Source organism: Vipera ursinii, assembly GCF_947247035.1.
Source record: "Vipera ursinii genome assembly, chromosome: 4".
Taxonomy (NCBI): Eukaryota; Metazoa; Chordata; class Lepidosauria; order Squamata; family Viperidae; genus Vipera; species Vipera ursinii.
Window position 1 is genome coordinate 68,373,134 of NC_139514.1, and position 23,829 is coordinate 68,396,962.

The 23,829-nt window shown below is 39.4% G+C and overlaps 1 protein-coding gene across 3 annotated transcripts in view; it reads left to right on the top strand.

Annotated features, from left to right (window-relative positions):
* Positions 1–19,583: 19,583 nt before the first annotated feature.
* AP1S2 (adaptor related protein complex 1 subunit sigma 2) overlaps positions 19,584–23,829 on the top strand; it is a 28,011-nt gene continuing 23,765 nt past the window's right edge. For 2 of the 3 annotated variants that reach the window (XM_083361861.1, XM_083361860.1), the window contains exon 1: positions 19,584–19,978. The gene's annotated coding sequence lies outside the window, so the exon portion shown is untranslated. The remainder of the gene's footprint in view (positions 19,979–23,829) is intronic. The other variant, XM_083361862.1, reaches the window with a different exon arrangement.

Below are 23,829 nucleotides of genomic sequence, written 5' to 3' on the forward strand. Positions count from 1 at the left end.
GTGCAAAGGTTCTCCAGCGACTGTGCTTGCAAATAGCTTGCAACATCTGAGCTCAACATCCTTCCTCCTCTTCCTCCTCCTTGTGCTCTCTTTTCTGCCTCCTCCTCCTCTTCCTGCTACCTCTCCCTCCTGCTTTTTCTTCCTCCTCTTCTTCCTCACTTTCCTCCTCTCCCCCTCCTGGCTCCCTAGCTAGGCTTGTGCTCCCTTGCCCAAGTCTTCAAGTTTGCAAGGCAGGCGTGTGCCAGCCCAGCTTCTAACCAGGGGCTTCCCCAAAACTTTGTTGGAGGGGGATCCCCCCCAAGGTGTGTGTTTGTGAGGGTGCTTTCTCAAGGTGCAAATAGGGGCAAGGAGAAGCTACCTTTCACTTTAAGCACTGCATCTTCAAGGGAATCTGTTTCTCTTGTTTCCACCTTTTCTAAGACCGCTGAGTTTTTTGCTTTTTGTTTTGATGGTGCTCCAGGTACCTCATGTTTTAGCAATTTCCTGCCTGCTTTTTGTGGTTTAATTTTGTGTATGTGTGTGTTTGTGTGTGTGTTCACACTCCTTTCTTTGTACAGCTCTCAAGTTTGCAAGCCAAGCATGCTCCTACCCAGCTTGCAATGGGGGAGAGGGGAGGGGACAAGCTACATTTCTCCTTAAGCACTGTGTCTCCAAGGAAATCCCACTCTCATCTGCACCTTTTCCAAGGCTGCTGGGCTTATGCAGTGCTCTCTCTCTCTCTCTCTCTCTCTCTCTCTCTCTCTCTCTCTCTCTCTCTCTCTCTCTCTCTCTCTCTCTCTCCCTCCCTCCCTCCCTCCCTCCCTCCCTCCCTCCCTCCCCCCTCTCTGTCTGAATGGTTTTCTCAGCACTTCCTAAGCGTGCTGGGTCTTTGGTTTGTTTTGCTGGAAGGCTGAGTTTAGAATTGTCTCTTTTCCTTTCCACTTTCTTATAAGCAGAAAGTCACTGGTCTAATCTAATACAATGTAATAGTAATAGAAATAAAGTGCATTATTTATTTATAAAATTTAAAATAAATATAATGAAACCTCCCCCTCCCCCCCCCACCGGTCCATGGAAAAAATGTCTTCTATGAATGCAGTCCCTGGTGCTTTTGGTTGGGGACCTCTGGCCTAGACAACCAGTGCTTTTTTTCCCTCACAGAACGCTCGGAAGGGAGTTCCGGCACCTTTTTTGGATGGAACCTTGTAGGGTAGGCAAGGCAGGTTCTATGACGTGAGTTCCAGCACCTTTTTCTTTTACAAAAAAAGTACTGTAGACAACTATTAGATAAATGAAATCTGAGTCCAAACCAGGAATATAATCTGAGAAAGCATCTCAGAATTGACTCTCCTGGAATGTAAAGGCAGGGAGGTTGGAAATACTTTCAGATTTGCAAGATTCTGTTACTGTAACCTTAATAATAAAAGTAATATTAGTATTTATGATTTTGGTTTTCTGTTCTGGACTACCTCTCAAGGCCAACATAAATTTTGCATCTGTTCTGGAATGCACATTTTTCTTACCAGGCTAGTGTTGCTCAGCATTGTTGCATAGTATTTGAGGATGGTTTTTTCATTCAAAGAGAGTTCATTATATAATATGAACAAGACAAGAACAAGTTTAAATGTCAAGAAATTAGCTTTCAGTTGAACTAGGAAAAAAACTAACAATGAGTAACAATGATGATGAACTCTTAGTTGTTGAAGGTATTTCAACAGGGGTGGGGCCAGCTATCAGGGATATCACAATAGTAGATATTTAGACTGAATTGAGAATTGAGCTAGATCCCTTCCAACCTTTCTGTTCTTTTCTGAATTAAAATATGAAACTCTAGAAAGCAGTACTATAGAACAAATAGCAAGAGCAATTAGTGATTGGATATTGACAATGTGAAACACAAGATGGCATCAAATTATCTTACTTCTAGCAATTTAAAAGGAAATACATTTCATAAAAAGAGATTAAATCCTTCAGTACCTTGCTGAAAAAAAACATAGGTGGCTTAGGTGAAATTGTGACAGGGTGATTTCTTTAATTGCCAGTTAAAAATGGTATTTATAGTTTCAGTCTCAAAACACATTATTATATTGGTGGTGTTTTCAAGCCTGCCTATGAATTAAACAGGGCATATAATAATTGGATAACTGTTATTTATTAAATAGAGATTTCTTATTAGTTTGCTACTGTCACAGATAATTAGAAAGTATGCTGTTTGTTTCTCTTTCTAGGAATGGAAACATAACAGAAATGGATAGTCACCACTTTATTCACTCTAATCGGCGTCCTGCAACAAGTTTCATACATGGGAGATGTGACAGTGGTTTTAATGTGGTTATTTTTTATGTATCTCAATTGTTTCTGAATAATCCATTCTAGCTCTGAAATGCAAATCAGTCAGTCAGCTAATGCAAGTTTTCTATTGTTTACCTGCATAAAAGTGAATCAAAGGGACCCTGGCTGAGGTAGCCCAGTTTGGTAATTAATATACACTAGTATCTGAGAATCAATTAAGTTTAACATAAGTTGACATTCTATAAACTAGGAATATTGTTGTCCATGAGGGACAAATGACAAAATGGGCATCATAATGTAATTATACAAGCTGAACTTTTTCTATATGTATCCTAACAGCATACGGACCTTAAGGGATTGGATTTATTGTGTTATTTGTCATGCATGTATAGTCTCAAGCAAAAGCTTTATTGTTAGTCATCTATATTACAAGAATCTCACCAGACTGACTGACTGCCTCGGAATAGTCAGATAAGGCTTCAGGGATTCTGAGGGAAGTCAGCCCTGTGCCACTTCCTTCATTGCAAAGACTCTAAACTTGGTCTTCTTTTATCACCTCACTGCAGTCTTGCTGAAGATTTTACCACATTATTCTGATAAAACATTGCAGATGCCTTTGTTTTTTTAATGTAAATTTTATTGGTTTTTATAAGGTTGGGGAGGAAAATGAAGGGCTAGGTTGGGATAGCGGGAAAGTTGGGGGAAAGGTTGGGGTTTCCCCCAATAACATTCAATATACTGTAGCATATTGTCTGGGTAGATATATATCAATAGAAATAGTAAAAATAATGATTAATAACAGTAATAGATATAGCAAATTATAGTAAACAATGTTAAATTTTCAATCTATGATATTTTTCTTAGTAGAATAAGGTCAAAAATAAATGTCACATTCGTTTCTCTCTAATTCATTTATCTAGCCATTGATAAAATTTATTCCAAGTTCTATAATAGACTAAATGCTCTTTTTCTTTAATCTTTAAAGTTAATCTATCCATTTCTGCACAGTCTAATATTTTCTTAATTAGCACTTCTTCAGTTGGTAAATTCTCATTTTTTCAATATTGGGCATACATAATTCTCGCTGCTGTTAATACATGTAATATTAAATACCCAGTCTCTTTATCATAATTGCGATCTATCATTCCTAACAAAAACAATTCTGGTTTAAATTCTATTTGTTTTTTAACCATCTTCTCCAACCATAAGTGCATCTTGAGCCAGAACCTTTTAGCTTTAAAACATGTCCACCAGAGATGATAATTAGTACCTGGTCTTTGGCTGCATTTCCAACAAACATTTGGAGTATTTTTAAACATTTTCGCTAGTCTCACTGGTGTCATGTGCCATCTATAAAACATTTTATACAAATTTTCTTTATATGATACAGCTTTAGTTAATCTAATATTTCTATCCCATAACTTTTCCCATTCTTCAAGTTCTATAGTATGACCAACATTTTTTGCCCAAATTATCATTGTTTCTTTAACTTATTCTTCCTCCATCTTTAAATTAAGCAGAAATCTGTAAAGTTTTTTAATCAGCTTCTCATGTGTTTTTAACAATATACGATCGAGTTCTGTCTGTTCTTTGTAGAGCCCCATTGTTTTCAAGTCTTTTTCATATCTTGTTTGAATTTGTAAGTATAGCCACTATGCTAGATCAATAATTTGTTGTTGTAGGTCTTGTCTAGATTTCAATCTTCCTTCATTATCCACTAAGTCCTTGTATGTTACAAGTTTATCATAATTAATTAAGTTTGGGTAAGCAAAAGCTTCCATTGTTGGAAGCCATTCAGGTATCTTAATATAAGTTTTTTCCTTTATTTTTTCCCATTCTAAGAGAAGTACGTTTCTTATGGTGTGGTTCTGAAAATATCTATGCGCTTTACTCTTCCCATACCATAGGAAGGCATGCCAGCCGATCTGCAGGTCATGTCCCTCTAGGTATAATAGTGTTATCCATTCTTTAATCCACATTAGAATAGCTGCTTGGTAATATAACTTCCAATCTGGGAGTCCCAATCCTCCCCTTTCTCTAACGTGCTGTAACATTTTCACTTTAATTCGTGCTTTTTTCCCTTGCCAAATAAATTTCAATATTATGGTGTTCAGTTTGTCAAAGAACGCTTTTTCTAATTTTATGGGAATGGTTTGAAATAGAAAAATATTTTCGGTAAAATGTTCATTTTAATTGTAGCTATTCTCCCCAACATTGAAAGTTGGAGATTTTTCCAATTTTCTAAGCCCAGTTTTGTTTGTTTTAGTAATTTTTACGTAGTTATCCTCTTTTATTGTTGCATATCTTGCTGTTAAGTAGACTCCCAAATACTTAACTTTTTTTGACTATTTGAAGTTTTTTTTTCAAGTTGTGTTTTCTGTTTTTCTGTTCTTTGTCAAAACTTTAGTTTTTTCTCTATTTATTATCAAACCTGCTACATCACCATATTGTTCTATTGTATCCAGCAATTTCATGCTGGTTTCCAAAGGTTCTTCCAATATAAAAACCAAGTCATCTTGCAGATGCCTTTGTTAACAATGAGGGGTAGGTTGATGTGCTGATCTTTCAACTCCTGGTGTCACAAGTTAACTGTCAGGGTTTTCTATCAAATATAACTACCTGCCAAGTTTGGATACAACAAACTGGCCAGGAATATAAGTGCATCAAAGAAGAGCTCATTGATGAGTCTTCAAAGTTATCTTTGATGCAACCAGCTTTAAAAGGGGGATAAAAGATCCTCCTTTCAAGATGTAACAAGTGAACCTTAAAGCGCTTTGTATTACTCACTAATGACTTGGATGATGAGACACAGGGAGCACCTAATAAATTGCCTGAAAATTTAATTTAGTAATACATTAGGAGACAAAAATAACTTTCAAAACTATCATAATAGATTAGAAAACTGAAAGGAACAATGAAATGTTAACAAAGATAAGCAAAAGTTTTTTGTATCTGTTGCACTATTATAATGGTGAAAAAGGCTTATGAAATAGCTATTAATTGCAAAATGAATGAACAAATAATGAGGTACAGCTGCAAAAGTGGTAAATTAAACCTAAAGCTGAATCAATGGAGATTTAATTTTGATTTTACAGGGCCTTTTTGATCTATTTTACAGATAGTCAATTTATGATCATAATTGAGCTCAAAATTTCTGTTGTTAAGGAAGACAATTCTTAAGTGAGCTTTGCACCATTTTATGACTTTTCTTGCCACAGTTGTTAAGTGACTCACTATAGTTGTTAGTAATATGGATTCAAATGAATTGGAACTGATTTTGAGAAGCAGAAAGGATAAAAGCATGAAGAAACTGGCTAAAAGCTGGTTCTCTTTCACTCAGGAATGTAAGACATGTAAGATAATAAATACCTTATAGAAAGGCAAGTTCTATCACTTCCTAACAATAAAAATATTATGGAATTAGTGGAATCAGTTACACTGGTGGTAGGTTCCTTCTTTGTTGGATGTTTTCAAGCAGAGACTGGAATTTGAATTCCTGATGAAGCAGAAATGTGGATGTGATGTCTGATCTGAGTCATTCAAACTCTATGTTTCTAACTAGATATTGGCATATTATCTCAACATTTTTAACCAAATCACTTTAAGAAATGGAAGTTACATGTAAACAAAATGCTAAGGTTTATTATTGTTCATCTTGGTTTGCTGTGGTTTAGCATACCTGCAAACCCAGCTCATTCTCTTTGTGAGTTAGTGTAGTGCAGACATGTCAAACTCGCGATGTCACGTGATGCTGTGCAACGTATGGGGACAATTTTGCCATTACCGGCAATGGGGTGGGTGCGGCTTCTGGATAATGTGGGCCAGCAGTTTGACACCCCTGATGTAGTGTATCAGAGAACAGGTTTTACAGATATATGTTTGCAGAATTGTGCCAGTGTCAGATCTCTTTTGCTGCTTGTATCACTTGTTTTCCCCAGAAATTATAAAGAGCTAGTATTTTTTTTTCTTCCATTTAATTGTCATTTCTCAGAAAATGCCTGGACAAGTTCATATAGTTTCTCCGGCAAGATTTTAGAAGTGGTTGATCACTGCCTTCTTCCTTGGATTGGAAGGGAGTGACTAATCTGAGGTCACCCATATTAGGATTTTACCCCCTTTTCTTTTTCCTTTCCTTTTAACTGCAAGCCACCTAGAGTCACTAAGGAGTCAGACAGACTAATAAATAAATAAATAAATGACCATCTTTCAGGATAACCGTTCTTCTAAGGCAGCTATCAAACAATATGAAAGGTAAAGATGCCCATGAGCACATTTCTTAGAGACTAAATAAATACATTCATGTGGCTTTCTTGACAAGACAGAAATGGCTTGTCATTTTCCAGGTTTTTGTTTTAATTTTCCCAAACAACCATAAAGGTAAAGATAATTATTTCCACTGTCTGGTCATTTCTGACTCTAGAGGGCAGTGCTCATGTCAATTTCAAGGCCATTGATGCAGTGCTATTTGAAGACATTTCCACAGTCATTTGGCCAGCATGACAACACAGAGAGCTGTTACCTTCCCACCAAAGTGGTACCTATTGATCTACTTTCATTTGCATACTTTCAAATTACTAGGTGGACAGGAGCTGGCACAAGTAACAGTAGCTCACTGCATCACGCAGCACTCTGGCCTGGAACCCAGATTGTCAACTTTCTAGCTGAAAAGCTCAGCAATTTTAACCATTGAGCCATCGCGTACCCTGCAAACAATCATAAAAATATAATAAATGTTATTCAATGTTATTCATAAACAAACAGATCCAAAACTTTCTGGAGCCTTCTCACAGATAACTAGTTGTAGACAGGCCAAGAACCAGTTATGTCCATTCCCTTCTTTTCTTTCAGGGATCCTTTAGTTATAGCAGTTGGTTATCATAACCCTGAGTAGGAGAGGGATGTTTTTTGTGTGAATATATATTTGTTGGAACTGTCCCAGGAGACATTGGCTCTCAAAGATGGCCCACAAATATTGTAAGTAAATCCAATTACTTTGTGAGGAATGACACATACAGTATCCCTTTTACCTGAGCAAAGCAATGTCAATTAATGTATGGTTAATGTATAGCTATGAAGTATTGAGCTCTAAGCCACAGAAGCATTTAAACAATGTTGTGTCAAAATTACTTCCAGTTTACTTTTTGCCCTTTATAGAAAGGGACAAATGGGTAATTAAGGGTTTTTTCCCCAGAAAATCCTTCACCTACAAAATTTATTTTAAAATCCCAACATCAGTAAATATATGATATAATGTATGTAGGCTTACATACAGATGAAAGAGATCTCTTTATTATGCTATAACTGCCAAAAAGCAAATAAACTTTAAGATAAACTGTCAGCTTGAATGCCTGCCAACATTAGGCAGCTGTTACAATATTAAAAAAATATTATTTTCTCCAACAAAGGAAATATAAACCAATCATTTTATAATTATTTTCCTTTTTAAGCCAGATTTTTGCAACATCAATAGCAGTTGGCTATACAGAGAGATGAAAAACAGCTTCATCTGGCAGGTTTTATCATGATGTTTTATATCAGGTGCACAGATGGTGAGAAGCTATGAAGTAAAGATAAAAATATTAACAGAGGAAGAGGATAAAATCTGTATATTGTCAAAAGTATGTGGGATAGAAAAGATAGAAATGAAGGACTTCTGAACTACTTTACTGTGCCTAACCTTGGTTGACAAAATTGCCATTTGGAAAATGCAACAAATGCTTACAATGACTTTATACTCAATTGTATCATGTAGTTCAAGAACTTTATAATAAAAGCTGTATCTGTTGTTTATTTTGGAATAACACAGATAAGTTCTTCTAGTGGTGTAAAGGTCTCCCGTGGACATTAGACACAAAAATGCAGCCTGTGGAACTCATTTCTCCCACTGGCCATTGAAAACGTCTGATAACAATTCTACTTGGGTGAAAGACTTGAGTAGAAACTGGTTCTTCAAAGAGTCAATCTCAAACACAGTAACCCATTCTTCTTCAAAGTAGTATACATTGGAGAACAAAGTCACAACAATGGCATCAATTATTCAGATTAAGATGAGAGTAATATTTTAATACTTCTAAAGGGCACCAGATTGGGGACGGCCAAAGTGATCATGTCTGTGGCATTTTTTCCTAATATATTTGTACTATTTTTCTACTTCATAAATTAAAATTTATTATAATCATTTATTAAACCAATGCAAAGTACATTTTGTTTCCTTTTAAACGTTTAACACACAAAAGTTCTCATTTATTGTTTTCTAAACCAAACCCAACTAACTCAAAGATGTTTCCTAATGACTTTCTTATTCTGCACAAATGGCTGATTGTTCTTGCTTCCACATAATTATAGTCCACCAATGGCTGCCAAAATAAATCAAAGTAATTTATTCACAAACTCACAATAAGGATCCTAAGATCAGCATACAAAGCCATTTCAAGAGAATAGAGGCCATTGACAAAGGACAAGCCCTTGTTCTGAATTACTTTCTTTCCCTATTTTGGATAATAGTTTTCTCTGGATTCATTCCACTAATAATGTGTGGGTTAGGTTTAGAGGTACAAGGCAGTTTCACATTATAGAATAAGCAATATCATTTCCTTAATGTGTCTTAATGAGTATATCCCTAACACAAATGAGATACTGAGCAAGGAAAATGAGATAAATTGTTTAGCATATATGAAATGCCCATTAGCAAGTGTAAATCTAAGTACACTAATCCTCATTAGGTGTTGATTTTTCCCTATAGCTTTATATAACCAATAACAGCCAGCTTTCTCATAATTTAAATGTCTTTTTTTAAAAAAAACATTTTAATGCTGTTTTCCTCAGAAAATGCCTTTTAAAAAGCTATCAAACATCCACATTGTACTGCAGCAAGACTGGCTTACGCTAAAAAATGAAAAAGGAAAGAAGAATTAATAAGCAAAGTCCTATCGTGCGCTGAAATGGATAGGTTAACATTGGAGATCAAAAACAAAACCGAAAAGGACTATTATGAAATTTGGAACAATGTATATAAATGGCTAGAGTTAAGGAGGAATGCTGGGATGAATACCGACTGATTAGTTGATAGTTTAGAAACTTTTTACAGGATAGAATTGAAAGATACTTGATTACATTGTAGACGAATGAAAGAATGTTCACTAGAAAACTCACATGTTATATGCACATTTTGCTACAATGTAACTTTTTTCTTTTTCTTTTTGTTTTCCCCCCTCTTTATATGAGGTAATACCAGTGCTTTTTTGTAAAAGAAAAAGGTGCTGGAATTCACACGTCATACAAACCGCCTTGCCTATCCTACAAGGTTCCATCCAAAAAAGGTGCCGGAACTCCGTTCTGGGCGTTCTATGACAAAAAAAGCCCTGGGTAATACTAATAGCAATGTTGAAGCCAGGGAAGCTGTAACATGTCCACTTTTGTTTTTAATTGTATATTCAATAAAATTTGTAAAAAAAAACCAAAACATCCACATTGTACTACATACAGATTTCATCATACAGTAACACAGTCACAATCACTCATTTACATGTGTTGCATTCAGGCCTGAAGCAATAACTCTCACTGTCTACTTATAGAGCTTCCCTGTTGACTAATGTTGGTTGATGGCCTATTTTGCTATCATTTTTATCCCCTGCTCCAAAAACCTCCATTTTCATGTAATCTCATTACAGAGCATATCGGTAAAAAACAAAAAGTTCCATCAAACTTTCTAAGTTTTCAAGATCTCAAGAAGTTAGAAAGTCTGATGGAATTTTTTTTTTACTGATAGTCCCACAAACATGTAGCGAAGGCTGAGAAGTGAACAGAGAAACGGAATGCAGCTGAAAGGCAGGTTATTTTTTTAAAAAACCGCTTGGGGGAGGCGAGGGCATCTGGGAGGGGGCGGAAACCCTACCCTGCATGGTGGCGGGAGGGTGGGGCACATGCCCTTCCCATGCCAGGCCAGCCCCTGCAGCCCTGGGATGGCTGTGCTGGGCGACAGTGGGCAAGGTGTTGAGGTGGAAGCTGGCAGGCCGACCAAAGCAGCAGGTGGAGCACTAGAGGCTCGGGGAGGGAAGGCATTGAAGTGGGCCGTCGGGCCATTGGCAAGAGCAACACGTCTGAGCAGAAAGCAGCCTCGGAACTGGGGCAGGTAAGGAAAGAAATCCTCGCTTCCCCCATAAATTGCCTTTCTTTCCTTACCTGACTTCCTGCCCCATGCTGTTTCTCCTTTGCAATCTGCTGCCGCTGCATGCAAGGAAACAAAGAAAGGTTTTTTTGGGGGAAAAAGAGGTCAATCAATCAATTCCAACTTCTCATGAAAGATCGCAAAGACCTGTCAGAGAAGAGAACTTCACAGCTCTGCCTACAGAGCCACCAAAGCTGTAGCTGAATGGACAGGTGAGGGTGAAACCTGCCTTGTTCCACAGCCGCTTTTGGCCAAGCCACATTGAAGCAGCATTGGGTGCAATATGTGAGGCGACAGTCGTGTCGCACTGAAACCACCGTTCGCTGCCTCCTGACCAGTGCCGCTGCCATGAGGCCGCGGAACAAGCCGGGTGGCAGTAAGAAACTGGTATACTGGTTCATTACCTCCTCCCGGCTTGTTCTGCGGCCTCATGTCCCATTGCCTGGAGGTGGTTCGGGTCTGGATGGGGAGGAACAGACTTCGGCTCAACCCTGACAAGACTGAGTGGCTGTGTGTACCGGCATCTCGGGAAATTCAGAATATTCCATCTCTTTCTATGGGGGGTGAGTTATTACCCCCCGTAGATAGGGCCCGCAACTTGGGAGTCCTCTTAGACTCACAGCTTTCTTTTGAAGATCATATAGTAACTGTGACTAGGGGGGGCCTTCGCCCAGGTTCGCCTGGTGCACCAGTTGTGGCCCTATCTAGACTGGGATGCCTTGCGTACGGTCACTCATGCGCTTGTGACCTCTCGATTAGACTACTGCAACGCTCTCTACATGGGGCTGCCCTTGAGGACCACTCGGAGGCTCCAACTGGTGCAGAATGCAGCCGCAAGAGTCGTGTTGGGAGTCTCCCGATACTCCCATGTGAGCTGCATTGGCTTCCAGTTGTCTTCCGGGTGAGATTCAAGGTGCTGGTAATGACCTTTAAAGCCCCACATGGCATGGGTCCGGAGTACCTTAGGGAGCACCTGTGGCCGGCATCAATTTCCCTCTGCCCAGTGCACTCCCACAGAGAGGGCCTCCTCAGGGTGCCACCGGTCAGAGAATGCCGTCTGGTGGCCCCCAGGGGGAGGGCCTTCTCTGTGGGTGCGCCGGATTTGTGGAACCGCTTACCGGTTGAGCTCCGGATGGCGCCCGACCTTCGCTCCTTCCGACGTGATCTAAAGACCTACTTGTTTGAACAAGCCGGCCTGGTCTGATGGGTTTGGGTTTTATTATTGCTTTTAACGTATTGTAACTTATTGTTGTATTGTATTGGGCATTATGTTTAATCTTTTCTTAATTTTTGTATTTTTGTATTTTAGTATTTATTGCCCTGTTCACCGCCCTGAGTCCTTCGGGAGAAGGGCAGTATACAAATAAAATAATAATAATAATAATAATAATAATAATAATAATAATAATAATAATAATAATAATAATTAAAATGCTCCTTAGTCTATGCTGTCTACGACTTAAACCTAAGGGATAAAGGAATGAAGTACCCAGCTGAATAACACATCCAAATGCATCTTTCCAGCAAAATGTTAAATGAACTTCATTAATATGAATAGATTGCACATCCACACCTAAGCTTGGTAGTGTAACTGACTTATAGTTTTATATGAATCTCTATAAACTTATTCAAGAATTCAAGAGCAAGCTCTAAACACACACACACACACACACACACACACACACACACACACACACACACACGCCTCCAAGAGTTCTGGGCTGCTTAAAAGTCCAGGAGAGCAGCACAGTTCAATGCAAGTCCCAGAGCTAAAGCTCTAAACACGCCCACACACGCCTCCACAAGTTCCTGGCTCCTAAAAGTCTAGGGGAGCAGCACAGTTTCAGGAGATTGGTCCCTGGGTGTCCTCAGCACACAGTGGGTTTGCTGGGAATGCAGCACTACCTGGAGCAGAACTGTGATGCTACAAGGTCCCTCACGGCCAGACTAGGCATGACAAAGCAAAACAAAGCACAGTAGGGCAATTTAACCAGATGTCAGTAACAGCAAACAGGGCCAGCAAAATGCAAGGCTTGTCCTGACAAAAGCCCCTCCCCACAGTGTCTCCTTAAAGCTGTTCTCCAAGTGAGCCTTGTGAAGAGGGGTGGGTCGCCCTGTGCTGATTCTGCCTGCTCTCCACTCATCATCCTTGGAGTTCAGGTGGGGGAGGCACTTGCTCATCCCCTGAACTCCATTGCTCTTCTGCTCTACTGCCTGTCCCTTCAAGCTCGTCTCCCCTCACTCGGTCATCCTGCACCCTTTGTGCCTCTCTGGCGACCCTTCTGAGACCTGAGGGTCCCTGGACTGCCTCTTGCTACTCCACTGGTCGTTCCTCTGGGGCCAGAAAGGCAGCTCCATCTCCCTCCATCAGCACCAGTTCCAGCTCCACCTCCTCCTCAGATTCAGGCTCTGAATCGCGGCCATGACACTGATTCACTCCAATGCTCCACCTCAAAACAGCTACCCACCCAAAGCCAGTAAAATATTAGAGACAAGATTGCAAGAGGTGAGATGATTTCCAGTCATTTTGCCTAAACAGCATAAAAAACTTGAGAACAGTTTCACCTGATTATTTGGTTTATATCTGAAAGAAAACCCACAAAACATGGTGTTTATTTGAAACACAATTGAAAACATCAAATTTCAAGTTTAAATTGCTCTGTGCATTTCTATTTATATAATTAGGTTTCTGAAGAAAGTACAAGGACAATTCTTGCAATATTCTTGTAACTTTAATAAAGTTTAAACATTGTAATTAAATCATCTGGAATGTGACTCTGGGATGTTAAGACTTTTAAACTCTGCAGACTTCTTTCTATAGCATCCTTTAATTTTCATGTTTGGACACAAAGGCAGATTTTAGTAAGGTAGATCAGAAATCTCAACAATCAATTGTGGGAAGTCAGCCTCCCAGAGAAGGAAATACTAAAAGGGCAGAAAAATATATTTCCTCAAAGGATCTTAAAGAGGCACAAAGGCATGCCCAGTTTTCTTAATAGCTCCAGGTCTTCCTCTTCCCAAGCAGAAACCAGCTCTATAGAAATGCAGATGTAAATCCAGGAAGGTTGGAGCTAAAAGCTTAGGAAGACAAAGACAACTAAAATCTACATACGCCACCCAAACTCTAAGACAGGACATAATAAGATTAACCCACAGATGCCAAAAGGCACACCCAGACTCAGGTCAGATTACATGACACAGGAAATAGCCTCAAACAGGAACAGGAAACAACTCCAAACAAAAGGCTCAAGAGGGTATAAAAACCCACTCCCTACATGTGCTCACCCTTTTTTCTCCTTTCTTCCAGAGCTATCTTTCTGTCTGGCTCTCCTCTTCAATAAACTGCAACCTTCTTTCTAAAGCAATTGCCATGTTGTTTATCCCTGGCTTGGACTGAACCATGATGAAGACTTTTCCTTTAACACAATGACAAGGATTGCATGCATGCGAAGGGATACATATATGTCTCTGCTTAAAATAAAGCTGAACCATGAGCTGGTCAGTCACAGGTATATGTCTGGCCAATCCTTTGTTCAGATTATATTCTAGGAGGGCTATAGGGAAGAAAGATTGCAGGAAATTAGCCAGAGCAATGGAACGTTTTAATATAGGAAAAGTGGGAAACTATCTTCCTTTTTGTTGTTTCTTTCTCCTGAGCAAAAATACAATAGAGGCAGTGTTGGAAGTCACACACACACACACACACACACACACACACACACACAAACACACACACCCAGAGAAGGAAATATTTTGGGGAATATTAAAAAGGCAGAATATTATATTTCCCCAAAGGATCTTAAAGGCAGAAAAGCAGGCCCAGTTTTTTCTTAATAGCCCCAAGCAGAAACTAAGCAGATCAGCTCTGTAGAAATGCAGATTTGATAATCCCATTCAGAAAGATTAAGGCCCCCCCCCCCCCCCCCGTTCATGAGCAAATACTACCTGACAGAAGCCCTTTCAAGACAAAATATTTTGAAATCCCTTGCAGCAAAACTGATAGCTAACAATAGCAGAGTGATAGAATTAGAACCAACAACCCCTCACCCAAAAATCCAACACAGGACATAGCCATTAGCCCCAGCCTGAGGGAAGCAAGACATGTCCTTTACAACATATTAGGATTAACCCACCACCATTAGAATACCAAAAGGGCACACTGAACCTTAGGTCAAGTTCATGCCACAGCAACAGGAACAACTCCAAACACAAAAGCCCAAGAAGGTATAAAAACCCGCCGCTCCCAGCTTCATGTGGTCAGCCACCCCAGAAACACATGCTGTGTCACTGAAGTTTCTGGCAACTCAATAAAGAACCTTCTTTCCAAACAGCCTCCATTTTGTTTATTTCTGGCTTGGATGTGACCCTGATAAAGATTTTTTTTTCAACAGCAGGATTTAGGTTTAAGTTTTTCTGCTGCTTGATTTACTGAAACAAGGAGGAAGAGGATGAAAGACAGCAGTGTCAGTAACATCTAGAATACCTCAATGAATATATAACCTTTACAAAAGGCAGCCCAAGGTAACTAATAACACAAAATGACTGTCATATTTAATCAATCAATAAACACAATAACATAATACTTAACAAATTACAGATGTTTAAAATCTAGGTGTGATTGTGGCTTTTATAGGCAAACAGAACATCTGTCAATAAAGCCAAAAATGCATGAGTCTGTCTGACACTCCTTGTATGTCTACTTAGAGGGAAGGTACTACCAGAGATAGCACTGGAATTACAGGAATCACATTATTCTCCAACCACTTCAGGCACAACTTGTTTTATAAATCTGTTCTCATGAAATGGTCAGTGTGTTCTCTCCAAATGTTATCAGGAACAATTTTCAATATAAAAAAGAGCATCCTTTTAATTGTCCATTTATACTTCCCTGTAAACTCTCTTGCTAGTACATTTTGTCTAATGAACAGGTGTCTTGCTTCAATGTGGGTAGATATTTTTCAGACAAAGGAGTAGGAAAGATATTTTCTGGGGATTTTGATCCAAAATTAAAAGAAACATTGAGGAAAATAAGATCCAAACTTTTTTTCAAATTGATAAAATACAAAATCCCTGTATTGAATGTCCAATAAAAATATAAATCAAGTAAAAGCCATTTCACTATCCAGGAACATGCTCTGATTTTCCTTATGAAAAGCCAGGAGTTAATGAAAACAGCAAATAGATCAAAGGGAAGAAGCAAAAAGAATAGATAAAATCCAGCAGGGAGTTGAAATAAATCAGTATTCAACCAACCAGTTAACTTTTAAAGATAAAAATCAAAGCAAAACAAAAATTTTAAAAGTGAAGTTAAAACCCAGGCTTTTTAACTTCTTAATTTAATGTAAGTAAAATTTGAGAACAGTCTGCTGAAAGGAAAAGGTGGATGAAAGACCAGTGACTTTCCACTGCTATCCGCAGTGGAAATCTTCAAGATTTCCCCTCCCGGGTAGGTCCACAGCCCTTCAAAAGTCATCTCGAGTCATTCCTAAGTGTCCCCATTCAAATCTAGGGAACAACGCTGCCAAAGAATCAGCTTTGACAGCAAAATCAGAAGACCGTCAGCAAGAGAAAAATCTCTACTGGTCAGCAGCCCTCTTGGGAAGGAGTCTCTGCAGTAACCATTTTTTTTAAAAAAATAACAGGGACATTATATGGCAGAAGGGTTATATAAATACAATAGTAAAAATTTGTCTTGGTAGTTAGATCTCTGGATAAAAGTGGAGTGCTGAAAAAAGGATAAACATAGGAGTGTAGTTTGAGATTCTGGTCCCAGTTTAAAGCTCCAAGGCTGTGCAAAGATGACTTAGAAACAAAACATTAATAGACATAAACTATGGAGTACAAAATGAATTTTAAACCTTCCTCTTATGAGTATCTATGAAAAACCTGTTTTAAGTTTGTAAATCTGCATGCAAGGAATGTCTTATTATTTATCTTTGTCCATGCAAAAACAATTTTGACTACCGGTAGTTTTTAATTAAGATGCTTCAAACAAGTATATTAAAGGTATAGCTATAGCAAATAAAAATGTGAACCTTCAAAAATCAGGAACATAAAATGAAAATTCTATTATTCTAATGGAGAAACCTTTTTTGCCTTCTTAGGATAAGTATTTAAAAGACTGCTTTTTATGTTTTTTGTTTTAAACATTACTGATTTGGTATGTACCGTACTTCAATCAATTTTCATTAAATGTATTCATTTTCCCCTTAAGAGGAAAATGTGTGGTAAACTTCAGTCGTGCCCTTTCAACAATCTGAGTGCGAAAATAGCACGTAACATTAGCTCTAAGTACTTTTCAAATACTGTATACATCTTCGTTTCTTTATTTGTGCTTATGGTGCCTGTCTGACTGCATGAAGCAGAAAAACATCTTCCTATGCAATTGTTTTCAGTTAAATGTCCATTCCCAATGAACAAGTAATTTTACTGTCAACAATTTAAACATACTTATGTCAGAAGAAATTTTATGCACTGATAAGCAACATTAAGAAGTTAAAAAGCAATAAGCAATCATCCTATATAGGATTATAAGTACAGGGGAAAGTGTTATATAATTACAAATAAGTTTCAAAGTAGGATAGTAACCTTTATACAATATGAATTAGTTAGTGGGTTTATCTGAAGTTAAGATAAAACTATTTCAGAATAAACCTTGATTCTAATTTTCAAATTATTATAGAGGATAATATATTAACCATAATATAATGGATATAATATATAAACCCTAATACAGGGGTGTCAAACTGCCAGCCCATGGGTCGGATGCGTGCCCACCCCATTGCCAGCAATGGGGAAAAAGCTCCGATATGTCATGCAACATCACGTGATTTCATGAGTTTGACATGTCTGCCCTAATATATTAACCATCTATATGAGGGCAATTCAGAAATAAACCTCTGTTTGGTTATCAATGACAGACACTCGCAGATACAGAACCTTTATTATATATATTAGAAAACTACAACATTACATTACTTTTTGACATAACTGCCATTCAAATTGAGGCACTTGTCATAATGTCTTACAAGGTTTGAAATTCCTTCTGCAAAAAAAATTTCTGCCTGGGAATGAAGCCACCCTGTAACAGCATCATGAACCCACTTGGTGTGTTTTGTGCTCCTCAGAAAGGACTTTTGGTACCTGACAAGCACAGAATTTGCAGTATCTCATATTTTCTGTCACTACCTCATACAAAACAGTCCGAGACATTTGGGGAAAATGTAAAAAAAGTACAGATATCATAAAACAACGGACTTCACAGACCTTTTTGTCAATTTCCTGTATGAGTTCATAGCTGACTATAGCAGGACGGCCATTGCTTGCCTCATCGTGCATGTCAGTTCGTCTATCTTTAAACATGTGACACCATTGACGTGTGACACATTCACTCATCACATTTGGTCCGTAAACATTACACAGTTCGTGATGAATCAGTTGCCCAAAGTTTTTCTGCACACAGGAATTGTATTACTGCATGCACTTCACATTTGGCGGGATTTTCTATGGCAGGGTTCATTTTCAATTGATCTAGCGCACAAGTCAACTGAAACACAACCTTCTCCTTCCATTCCTCACTGCCGACTGAACTACTGCACATGCTCAAATGGAGGTTTATTTCCGAACTGCCCTTGTATAAACAATCAAACTCAGAACCTTTCTGTTGACACTGATGAACCACTTTTTCAAATCATTCCCTTGGAAATTTAATCCTAAGTGCTTCCTAATATCTTAAATTATTTATTGCTTAATAAATAAGCAGCATATTTATCAATATATCTAGGCTTCGTGTCAGATATGACATGGTAAACAAATTATTTCTCAGGGGAAGAAGCTATTTATGACTGTTATGAATCAATAATTATCTAAATTTCCATTCTGACCTATAACTGGTGCAATTTAAATCTTTTTTGATAGTTTATTTTAAATAAATTAATAAATTCAATTTATTTTCAGATATGTCATGTCATGCTTTGCATTTCACTCATTTGTGTGATAGAGAAGCCTTCTATTTCCTTTTTGCAATAATATAGGTGATTTCTATTTAAAAATTCTTTTTAAGTACTTATCCAAACTTATTAAAAGAATAAATTATATAAATACAATTACATAGTATCTTTGAACTGGTACTGGTAAAAGTCATTTATTTTAAGGCATCTTTCTAATGTTACAAATGCATGTATCTACTCGAGAAACAGAATATGAATACAGAATAATCAGAATACGTTACTCCAGCCTGCACAAACTAGCCTGCACTTTTGTAGAAACTTTTTTTTAAAAGTGTGTGTGTGACACACACACACACACACACACACAGAGAGAGAGAGAGAGAGAGAGAGAGAGAGAGAGAGAGAGAGAGAGAGAGAGAGAGAGACTAGATTGATAGTAGGATCTTATTTCAAGACTTTTGAAGAGTCAGGATATTCCATCATAACTAATAAGTATTTTAAATAAAATAGATGGGTAGTCTTTATATCCCACTCAATAATTCTCAGCCTTCCAGCATCTACCACTTGAAACCAACCTGTCACTGGTCCTTCCTACATCTTTGTTGTTCACAGACAACAAAATGTGCTTCTCATACTAATTATTTCCTAGTAATTCCCCTGCTCTCGGGGAAATTGACAACACTCTTCTAGAATAGAATATCCACCATTACTTTATTTAGTGTTTGTAGAAACTTAATTGCTTTCCTGACCTTCTAGTTTCCTTGCCATTTATCTTGTATATTCTCCTGCATGTAATTATTGGTTGCACACAGAAAATAATTTTCCTGCACAGCTGATGTTACAGTTGGATAGCCATAGGCCACGCAAAGTCGCTTTCTCGTCTCCTCCCAATTTATTCTGGGTAATTATTTTTGTAACAATATTCCAATTTCCTAACTTGCTTAAAAATCAACGCATAAAAGAAAAGAAAGTCGCGACATGTTAGGAAAGCCTAGCCTAAAGGTAATAAGCGAAACGTCGCTATCAGCAACGCAACGGCGCATGCCCATTTTAGTCTAGTCATCGGTGTATCGGTTTGTGCCCGGATGGGTAAAAAAAAAAACAAGAGACCCCCCCATTTGGCCTCTGATTGGCTAATGTCACTCCTTGCTGTCTTTCGATTGGCTATATAAAAAATATACGTTTACTTCTTGTTCTGATTGGTTGCTCTTCCTCCTTGCAAGCTGCTGTATCTTTCGGGTAGCACCAGCGCCGATTCTTACTCTTTCTATCTTATCGCGTACATTTTCTGTTCAGGGATTGGCTACCCAGGGAAATCTTTCTCCTCCTCTTTCTCTCGACAGGATAGGCTCTGTTCGGAAGAGCGAATGAAGTTGGACCGTTAGAATTGGGCTGTATTCCCTCCCTCGCGCCTTCTCTTTCGGCCACGCCTCTCGGGCTCCTTGCCGCGAGCAGCCCCTCTTCTTCGCCCAGTGGTTCGGGTGGGAGGTTGTCGGCTGTGTCTGCTCAAGCGAGATCTGAGGGGATTTCTTTTCTCTTTTTTCCCTCTCCCTCAGCCGTGCGCGCGCCTCCCAACGCTTCTGGGATAACGGTAAGTATGGGGCAAGTTGATCAGAGAGTGCGGCGATTGGCAGCTGCACCTCCGAACTCGCGTGGAGCTACAAGAAAAAAGCGGTCTTGGCTGGGATGGGTGACTGAGAGAGTTGCGCGGCTGGGGCTATCTCCCTCTCCTCGTCTCTTGTACGGATCCATGCGTGTTTGCGCGTGAATGATCGCCCCGTATAATTGGAGGTGTAATTCGAGAGGGGATTGTGCCGGACTCCCCGCGCGCGTGTGCCAATGCTGGCTCCAGCCTCGAGGGATTGGGCCCCGTTTCTGGCACTCGCGTGACCTGTCATGCTGTTGGCGGAAGGAGGAGTGACACCGCTGCCCTCGCCTCTCGCGTGGTACTCGGTGCGCTTTACTGGGTGGTTAAACGGGAGGACCGTCTCCTGATTATTCTTTCATTAGCCGAAGTATTGGAGAGTGGACTCTGCTTCCTCTTTAAGCTGGATCTGCCTGCCGCTGGACTTACGTGTATCTTTCTGAGTGGCTGTGTGAACGGGGCAGTTAGTTGATTAAATCATCTCTTTACCTAATCTCGTTTAAAATAAACAGCGACGGGTCCCGTGAGCAGAACTGTTTTTCTTCCCTCCATCTTTTAAGCAAGCTTCTGCATAAAACAGAAGTGCTAATAACGGTGTTTCCCAACGTACTGTTCTGATATTAACACATCATAAAGTCCTTCTACAGCTGTTTTGTCTTTTGATCAACAATTTTTTCCTCCAGACAGAGGCAATATAAACATGGTAGGAAAACAGAGTAGTTATGGTGGTGGGCTCTTGTTCCTTTTTTTTCCCCCTCACTATTTTTGCAAAACGGGCAACTCAGCTGAGAAAGTTCCATGGAACTGTAGAAACAGTAAAATTAGCCGTGATTTTGGATAAATGAAATGAAAGTGACCATATTGTGTATTGGAATTTAATATAATGCAAACACTAGCAATAGCAAACAATCCAACCAATATCTTAAACCTCAAAAGAGCTGACTTTAACAAACTTGGACACAACCTAGGAAAGATCCTATGGATGAAAATCCTGACGGGGAAAACAACACAAGAAGCATGGGAAACCCTGAAAAATGCAATCATAAAAGCCCAGATCAGCACAATACCATTGAGAAAGAAAAACAAGAAATTCAAGAAGAAACCAGCATGACTGCACAAAGATCTCGCTGACAAACTGAAAGACAAAAAGGACAAATACAAAAAATGGAAAGAGGGCCGCATAACTGAGGCTGATTATCAGCTGACAGCCAGAACATGCACAGATGAAGTCAGGAAAGCAAAGGCTCAGAGCGAACAAAGTCTTGCAACAGAAATTAAGGATAATAAAAAAGTTTCTTCCGACATTAACAACAAAAGAAATTAAGGAACCTATAGGTCCACTAAAGAGAGAAGATGGCAAGGAAATAAGAGACAACAGGGAGAAAGCAGAGTTGCTTAAGTCATACTTTGCATCAGTCTTCACACACAAAAAAACTGTAGCCCATCATACCCCAAAACCCCACTGCAAAAGACATACTAGAAACAAAAATTAAAATAAGCCAAGAAAATGATATGAAAACACCTATCTGACCTTAGTATAAATCACTGGGATCTAACAGATTAGCTGATGTTATATGAAAACCATTGTACCACATCTTTCCTAAATCGTGGAGAGCCGGGGAAGTACCTGAGGTTTGGAAAAGGGCTGATGTGGTTCCCATCTTCAAGAAGGAAAAAAACAGACCCAGGAAACTACAGACCAACCAGTCTAACATCACTACCTGGGAAGATCCTAGAAAAGATAATAAAAAAAACAGATCTGTGAACAACTAGAAGCAAACAAAGTCATAAATAGATCTTTACGAACTTGAACAATGGGCCCTATCCAGCAGAATGAGTTTCATTGTGGAGAAAAGCAAATGTTTACATTTAGGCAGGAAAAACCAAGGTTTAAGTACAGATTGGGCGAGACCTGGCTTAAAAACAGTAAATGTGAGAGGGACCTTGGAGTCCTAATGGACGATCACTTGACTGAACCAGCAGTGTGCAGCAGCAACCATAAAAGCTAATACAATCCTGGTTTGTATAAACATAGGCATAGAATCAAGATCACACAAAGTACTAGTACTGCTTTATAAAAGCCTAGTAAGAGCATGCCTGGAATACTGCAGCCAATTTTGGTCACCATATCACAAAAAAGATGTTGAGAGTTTGAAAAAAAATCAAGAGAAGAGCAACTAAGATGATTAAAGGCCTGGAGACTAAAACATACGAAGAACGGCTGCGGGACTTGGTTTTCGCTAGTCTAAAGAAAAGAAGAAATAGGGGCGACATGATAGCAGTATTCCAGTATCTGAGGGGCTGCCACAAAGAAGAGGGGGTCACGTTATTCACCACAGCATCAGAGGGCAGGACGAGAAACACTGGTTGGAAATTGATCAAAAAGAGAACCTGGAATTGAGAAACTTCCCGACAGTGAGGACAATTAATCAGCGGAACACTGTGCCTCCAGAAATTGTCGGCGCTTCATCACTGGAGATTTTTAAGAAGAGACTAAACAGTTACCTGTCTGAGATGGTATAGGTTATCCTGCTTGAGCAGGGGGCTTGACTAGAAGACCTCTAAGGTCCCTTCGAGATTTTATTCTGTTCTAGGCTTAAAATATACATGTTTTCTTAATATTTTCTGTAACCACGTGTATTTTTGACAAAAATCTTTTGCTTTAGGGCATGTCCACCAAAGATGACAGTATGTACCTGGCTTTTGCCTACATTTCCAATGGTTACTAGACATGTTTTAAAATGTTTTTGCTAATCTTGCAGATGGTAAATGCCATCTATAAAACACTTCTAAAACTATTGGAGTTATGCAGTTCAAAAGGAATGAATACTCTTTCAAATTCTCCCTAATGATACAAGATGGCAAGATAATTTTAAAGTCAACCTAGGCAAAAAGGAGATCAAGTAAACCAGGGCTTTTCAACCTTTTCACCCATTGTACCACTTTTAGAATAAGGCATTATCCGAATACCACCAGTCGCCCAGCAAGGTGTCAAAAACTTGATGACCAAAAAAAGGAAAAAAAATGATAAAGTACAGGTAGTCCTTGACTTACAACAATTTGCTTAGTGACTGTTCAAAGTTACAACGGCACTGAAAAAAGTTATTGACCATTTTTCACACTTATGACTGTTGCAGCATCCCCAGGGTCATGTGATTTACATTTGGATGCTTGGCAACTGATTCATACTTATGACGGTCACAGTGTCCCAGGGTCATGTGATCACCTTTTGCAACTTTTTGACAAGTCAATGGCCAGGGGGGCTTAGCCAGCTCATCACTCAGGTTGCGGGGTGCGGGTGGGGATGTGGGGGGGGAATCCATGGGTCTCTGCTGGAGGGGGTGGTGGCATGGGCGCCTTCCCTCCTCCCTCCCATTGTCCCTTCTTTCCTTTCCTCCCTCTTTGTCCCTCCCTCCTTCCCTCCCTTCCATTGTTCTTCCCTCATAGTCCTTTCCTCCCTTCCCTTTGTCCCTTCCCTCCCTCCCTTCTCTCTCTCCTTCTCATTGTCCCTTCCCTCCTTCCTTCCTTTCCTCCCTCCCTTCCATTGTCCCTTCCTTCCTCCCCCCCTCCATGCCCAGGAAGGGACAAGGGGAGGGGGACAGGTTGCCAGTGTGGCTGGTGGCTGTGCTGCTGGTGGCCATGGTTTGAAAAGCTTGGTTTTGGCAGGCAGTGGCGCATTTTCCTCATCATGTGGAGCGGCCGGCTGAGGCGAACCAGCAGCATGCCAAACCTGCCTCTGCACATGCAGAGGGAGAGGAGAGCTCCTGCCCCGCTCGCGCTTCGCCGGAAAACACACT